The 7505-nt window shown below is 33.3% G+C and overlaps 1 long non-coding RNA gene across 1 annotated transcript; it reads right to left on the bottom strand.

Annotated features, from left to right (window-relative positions):
* Positions 1 to 1050: 1050 nt before the first annotated feature.
* Positions 1051 to 2222, bottom strand: LOC113465978. Its single transcript, XR_003390538.1, has 2 exons — positions 1624 to 2222; positions 1051 to 1344 (listed from the first exon to the last, which is right to left on the bottom strand). It is a non-coding gene; the product is annotated as an uncharacterized LOC113465978 (long non-coding RNA).
* Between the last annotated feature and the right edge of the window lie 5283 nt (positions 2223 to 7505).

The raw sequence follows: 7505 nt of genomic DNA, 5'->3' as shown, positions 1-7505 counted from the left end.
TTTTCTCTTTTATTTTCTTTATAGCTGCATTGACTATATTTTTTGTGTAACAATTAATCAAAATAAAAAGACCAATATCTGAAAAAAAANNTTTTTTTTGCATAACTTGGCTATTTTTTGTACCAAATTTTAAACTCAATAAATGAAATGGGAAAGATCAAATGCAGACCTCAAGGTTGTTTTTAATAACGTGTCTATCATAGGACTGTTTTGATTGTGGTTTCGTTTAGGGAGATACGCTCGTACCTACAGAAGCAAATTTTTAAAAATCTACCTCCTCAATTCCTCCCAGGTAGAATAAATTGTGAGAGAATTAATTGATAATAATATTATGTAGAAAAAAATATCTAAAGCAAAAATTAATACCCACTTGCCGCTAACTAAATTCTAGTTTGAAAGTTCCTTGATGTTTGATTTCAATTTCTAATGCCCTCTGCTCTCTGACAGACAGACCAGACCTGTAGTCTAGTCCGTTTGTTAGAGAATATTTCTACATATTTATTCAAAACTCGAATAAAGAATTCTTTGTGGTAAAGCAGAGCTTTTTCTCAACTTTTGTGGACTTTAAGGGATTACCAAGTGCCTCTTTTGCTAGGTCATGGAGATTGTTTCAACTACATACCTACATACTCTTTGAATTGAGCCTTTATCTTCCTAATACCACCGATAGGAAGTAGATACCACCTACCTAACTCGAATAAAGAATTCTTTGTGGTAAAGCAGAGCTTTTTCTCAACTTTTGTGGACTTTAAGGGATTACCAAGTGCCTCTTTTGCTAAGTCATGGAGATTGTTTCAACTACCTACATACTCTTTGAATTGAGCCTTTATCTTCCTAATACCACCGATAGGAAGTAGATACCACCTACCCAAGTACAACATTTTACCTGCACAAAATTAATTAGTTATCTACCTAGGTAGATGAATTAATTTAATGTCATAATTTTCCCGTTCATTCGTTTCCTTGTCACTTGAGAAAATCACTTTATTGTGATTTTCTGAGTCTCATAACTCTGTTCAAAGAAATAACTATATTATACGAATTTTTTTAGTGTATTTTTTTCTGTTTGTTTACATTTTCCGCAAAGAAGTGTAGACTACGTCTGGTCTTTTCCCATGTTTGGGTTTTTACCATTATCACGGAAGTAGAGTAAAGAGGATTGCTTGGCTGAGAAATTGGAACAGAATTCGCTCTGGATTTCTAGAAGCTTCCATACAGTATGACTCAAAAGTCTTTCCGACCCTCTATAGCTCTTGGAGGACTTGGATACTAAGATGCTGCTTTTTCTTTAGGTAACAAATTGGTTTGAGAAGGCTGGTTGGAGAAGACAAGGACTCTCATGGTCTGTGAAATGAGCAGTAAGTTAAGTAACGAATTAGGTACTTTGTATCTCTTTTTTAAACCAGCAAGAACTTGTGAGTAAGGTACCTATTCTTATATGAGTTACCTATTAATAAAAGTTATTTATTCAGTCTTTTTATCTGAAAAGCGATTTAATGCTAATTAAATGAATAACGCACAAACACTTCCACGTTTTCTTGTGTGACAAAGAAGTGGGCTCATTATAAAACACAAGTTCTAGTAAGTTAAGTATACTGAAGTAAGTATCTACATGATTCAAACCTTCATGAAGTAGGTAAAGAAAAGTGTCGAGATTTTCCTTGCACAGGGGAAGCAGGCTTCTAACAGCTGATACCTGGAAGGTAATTAATTTGTGTTGATCTAATACATAATTATTATTGAACAAAACACAATTATTTCGATATGAGAACCTTGTTTTCTATTTTCCGATCTATGCCTAGAGATAAAATTGCACTGAGTTATTTCAATCATATAAAGAATTATCTTGTCGATATAAGAGAACCGACTAACACGAGTATTAAGATAAGGTATTCAATGAGAATGAGTGAATTGATAAAACTGAAAATCTCTGGCATTCATGATATTTTGTAAGTTTTGTTTGTCAGTCAGTTAAGTATAGTTAGAGGCTTGGCTCCTTGCAATTCTAAATGCACAAATGGATCAGAACATATCTAAGGCAGACTTAATACCTAATGGAATCTGGCTAAGTCTCCTCTGGACGAATGTCTGATAATATAGTGTAGTTTCAATGAAATGACAAAGGTAGAGGAAGCCTGACTGACTCATTCTTAGGAGTCGAGAATTAATTGTTATTCAATACTATTCAAACAACTAACCAATTGATTCAAATAAAATATTCTAGAGATTTGAACATCAGAAACACAGACGAAACTTCACCTTAGAAATATTCAAAGAATATCCGGAAGTTTATTTTTTCAAATACAAGAATGATCTTTGGATCTCCAACCCTTTTAGAGACAAAATAAAAACAAATATGTGTCTCTGATGGACTTTTTCGTAATATTTGGGGTTTTGTGCTAATAATGCATAAAAAATAGCCAATATGGAAAATATTTAGAACATTACTGTCTTTGTGAATTAATTGCGTCACCTTGAACGGTTTTGAACTTTTGGCATTTTACATTACAAAAGAAATCTTCAAATTTCAAAAATTCACTTTGTCCAGGCACTTTTATTAATAGAATGAGACTCAAGATTTGGTAAACGAGTACCAATTTTTCCCTAGTACCATCAATGGATTGGGAGGTATTTAATGGAATTTTCTTAGACATATAATAGCCGGTGTTTATTAAAAACGCGTAATCTGAGATGAATTTACGCGTCATGGGATTTTATAGAATTAAATCATCAGAAGGTTTCCAGTTTTAGCAGAATATACATAATTATTTATTTCAGTATGTCGGGACGTGGTTTAACACGTGAAAATGTTTCATTTATTTACCTTCTTTTTAATTAGGTGTCTCAGCACTATCTACTAATAAGTACATAAAACATATGTAATTATATTAATGTTTAAACATTTAAGAATTTGAGGTTTAGCAAAATACCTACACATAACAATTATGTAGGTACTTTAGTTTGATATGTTGGAGGCCTGAATGACACTTGATTAGACAAGTGTTAGGTATGTAGGTATGATAGGAATTATGTAGGTACTTTAGTTTGATATGTTGGAGGCCTGAATGACACTTGATTAGACAAGTGTTAGGTATGTAGGTATGATTTTACTTGCCTTCAACAATCATTTGATCGGACCGTTACCGGACCGTGACTGGACCTTGACTGGCACTATAGTGTGAATCAGGCTTAAAACGTTTTGCACACTGTAGAAAACGTGTTGATATGTTGCTTATCTTCAGGATAATCCCACTAATTGACTGCATGAGTCTAATAAATTGTTGATATCCAATAGATTCTAATTGTAAATTCACGAGATCATGAGTAACCTCTCAGGTTAAAGGTATTGGACAGCACAAAATTGCAGCCATATTTTCCTGTACTGTGACTTGTTAGTCATACACTACTCGTACACACGAGATTTCATCCAATTGTCAATCATTTGCCTACTGGTAACATTTACAATACTCACTTGGAATGACAATCCAAATTTGATTTCTTGTTAGAGTACATTTTGTACTTCTTATCTCTTATCTGATTGAAGCCCTCTGTTTTGTACCTGAATCTTCATTAATAGAAGTCTTGGAAATTATGTTATTAATGTAGTATCTTTTTTCTAATGTACCAAAAATACAATCAATCATTGATCTAACAATGGTACCTATCTCAAATTTTAGTCGATGTGATGAATTTCATGTAAGATATCCGTAATTTCTTATCATTTTAACTATCTTGCCTGCGCACCAGCTACTTCGGTACAAATTATTGTATATAATCTCTGATTCAAGCCCCCCGGTGTTAGAGGCTCAATAATTTCACTCGCCGTTATAATAACACCACGTGTGGAAGAAGAAATTTGCAACAAGGTTAGGCTAATATCTAGATACAATCATATTTATTTCGCGACGTGTCTACGGTTCAGATACCCCAACCGGTCATTGGAATCATTATCCACATTTTAAAAGCTGTATACCAACCTTCCTTGTTGCAGACATTCTTTCCCGTTCCTTGTTTTGCGCAAAGCCCTTCAATGAACGGATTTTATAAATGTGTACTAGTACTATGTTCGGTTATTTTGAGAAAATAATGTTCAAATTTACTGAAATAATTGAAATTGATTCGTTTGAAATGAACTGAATGAAGAGAGTGACAAAAGCTCAAAGTTTCCTGGATAACATGTATATGTTATTAGGAATGGTTTATTTTCAATAAAATATGTACCTACTTGCCTGATTATTACCTATACTTTATTTTCTTTAAAATTTCTAGTATTTCCAGATTCTAGAATTTTATGGACTTGTTGTTAAAAAAAAAAAAAAAAAAAAAAAAAAAAGTCATCACTCAAATCTCTTGAGGCTCAGATATGAAGACAAGGTTTAAATTTAGACTTTAGAAGCCACAACAATGAAATCACACATCCAACAGGCACAATACAAAGTCCAAGTTTCAGACGTGTAGTTGTGTAATGTGTAAGTACCTACTATATATTTACTTCAGTGTCCTGTATCTTTGTAGAAGGACATGTATTTTCTTATTACCTACCTGCTTACCTTGATAAAGAGTTACCTACTGTGAAGTGAACATCTGCCAAGTGCAGAAAACAGAACCTGCTTAAGGAAATGAAAACAATTAAACCTCTACCCTCCAGGACCTAGCATATCTTGCAAGAACCAAGCCAAGCACAAAACATAAGGTCAAATTATAAAGAAGAAATATTCAATTCTAGCCAGCCTATTTATCTTGGAGGGTAGTAACTACGTCTGCTTTGTAAGCACTACCTAGGTGCTAGGTCGCGGGTTTGATTCCTGGCCTGGGCCAGATTTTATCCTGAAAGAATACCTAAGGTTTGTTCTCGGAACGGCTGGCTTTCTCCTATCCTGTCTTCCTTCTCTTCGATTTCGAGATATGTTATTAGGAATGGTTTATTTTCAATAAAATATGTACCTACTTGCCTGATTATTACCTATACTTTATTTTCTTTAAAATTTCTAGAATTTCCAGATTCTAGAATTTTATGGAACTTGTTGTTTGGACAAAAAGATAATATACCTATGTGGAATACCACTAAAGAACACGAACATGAATAATTAAAGCCGAATAATTTATACATTACCTACCCATCTAAATAGCGCATCGTAGTTACAAAAATAACCACAAGAAATAATTGAATAAGAAGAAAATCATAGTTTAAAATTACAGCTCTGAGGATGTAGGTATACCGATAACTTTACGTAACGCTATGTTCATGTAGATATTTCTATTTCTAATTTGCCTATAGGCAAACATATTGTTCAGTCTGGAAAACTGTCTAGAAGTGAGTTGATTACACCGATACAATAACAAATCATTATCTACGCAATCTACATGGTTCTGGAATTGTCGATCCTAGTACACTTCTAGAATGAGGTAATGTTGGCATCTCCACTAATAATAATACAATGGTAATGCTAATGATTTAATAATTACATCTCGGTATCCATAATAAAATAAAATTACTTGGATTTTTCTGACAGAATCTTTAGTGCCTCTCCTGAAAATGCAAGTGGAATTATGTAGGTATTTTATATTTCAAGATAAACAACAATAGCCATAATTTCCTCCTGACTAGAAATATGCCTTTTCTTCCATTGAGACATCATAAAGCTGTCCAGGCATGTTTGAGTATTGTAAAGATGTCAAATAATGAATGCGTGAGCGATGATTAAATTTTATGGCATTTTTTTCCACTTCTTCTACTTCTTTTGATCTGACACGACCGACAGAAGAAGTTATGTGAGGTGCAATTTTCTTGGCAAAAGAATTCATTCATTCAACCAGGCTCACCGAAATAGTGTAATGTCTAGTCTAATCTAGTTTTCATTGTTATTTATGAAAAATAGGCTTTTTTTAACTGCATGGTTTTTAATTACCTGTTGTGGTTTTTAATTCCCTATTTTTAATGATGTCTGCTGTCTACCGAATTTTTACGAGTCGTAAGGTAAGTTCACCGAAAATTTTAATTAAACCAGTGAAGCGTAAATCTCAAATTTAAAAATATGATAATGGACTAATTGTGTAGACTTTGCCCGACCTATTGTAGGTACATTGCCTAGAATTTGGACTAATCTATTTCTTATAAATCATAGCACAGGAGTAGGAGACACTCAGACACATTAAGTAATTTCCTGTGTCCAACCAGCAGATATAAAAGAATTGGATGTTACATTTACAAGTACTTACCTAATAGAATTTGGACTAATCTATTTCTTATAAATCATAGCACAGGAGTAGGAGACACTCAGACACATTAAGTAATTTCCTGTGTCCAACCAGTAGATATAAAAGAATTGGATGTTACATTTACAAGTACTTACCTAACATACCTATATGGAATTTTCAAGAACTTTGAAAAACAAAGTGTGGTCTGTCCCTTCCTTCTAAGTTGTACAACTTACAACACTATCCTTCCTTCCTACTAAACAAACTTCTGGTACTTAAGTCTCTAATTACTAATCACATTTTTTGTCGTCTTCTTCCTCCTCTTCTGAAATCTGGTGCTACGGGTTTTTCAGAATACCTAGACTAAAATATTGGATCAAAAATTATATCTATACGCTATAAAATCTTTCCACTAAGAAAAAATTACATTACATGACATGAGGAAACTCCTAATGAGAAACATCCTGGGATTTCTGGACCCACTAATCAGTATCAATTGGTCTGATTAATTAGGTTTCTGGACGTATAATATAGTTATTTCTTTGAACAGAGTTATGAGACTCGGCAAGTTCTTGATCTATTCATAAGATACGAGTATTACAACACAAAGAAATAATAGTATTGAAAATGTTCCCTCGTATGGTAACGTCATTTAAATTAAAATAATTATATTATCGAGATCAGCTATTATTTAATCCAGAAAGACTGCCACCGATTGATGTTATGTTGAGGGAGAGAGAAACAGAGAGAGCCGAAAGAAAAACAGAGAGTATTAGTGAATGTGCCAAAAGTCCCGAATTTTGTTATACACTCCTAACATTAGATATGCGAATGAAAAACGCACTATATCTAATCACTTATCATTGATACTCTGTGCTCTGAACGCTACTAAACTTCTTTGTTATATTTCCAATCTTAACAATGTAGGTACATGGTATCACTTGACGGAGATCATCCGATGAAAATCAGCATTTGAGTGGAAAAATCTCTTAAACCGGTCTTCACAGGAACCAAGTTATGGAAGTTCCACTTATTTGTACCTACTATTTACTATGGGAAAATGTAGGGATTGTACAAACTGGTACTCATGTATTTCACATCAGAGCTCAGCATTTCATCACGTCTCACTGTTCGCCTTTTTGGTTCTATGTGACATTTTAATTTAAATGACGTTACCATACGAGGGAACATTTTCAATACTATTATTTCTTTGTGTTGTAATACTCGTATCTTATGAATAGATTAAGAACTTGCATAATAAGTTGGTATTAAATGCATCGATTACCTCAACTATAGGCTGAAAGTTG

This window comes from Diaphorina citri, unplaced genomic scaffold (genome assembly GCF_000475195.1).
Source record: "Diaphorina citri unplaced genomic scaffold, Diaci psyllid genome assembly version 1.1 scaffold192, whole genome shotgun sequence".
Taxonomy (NCBI): domain Eukaryota; kingdom Metazoa; phylum Arthropoda; class Insecta; order Hemiptera; family Psyllidae; genus Diaphorina; species Diaphorina citri.
The sequence above is the reverse complement of the archived record's forward strand: the minus strand, read 5'-3'. Positions and strand labels throughout refer to the sequence as shown.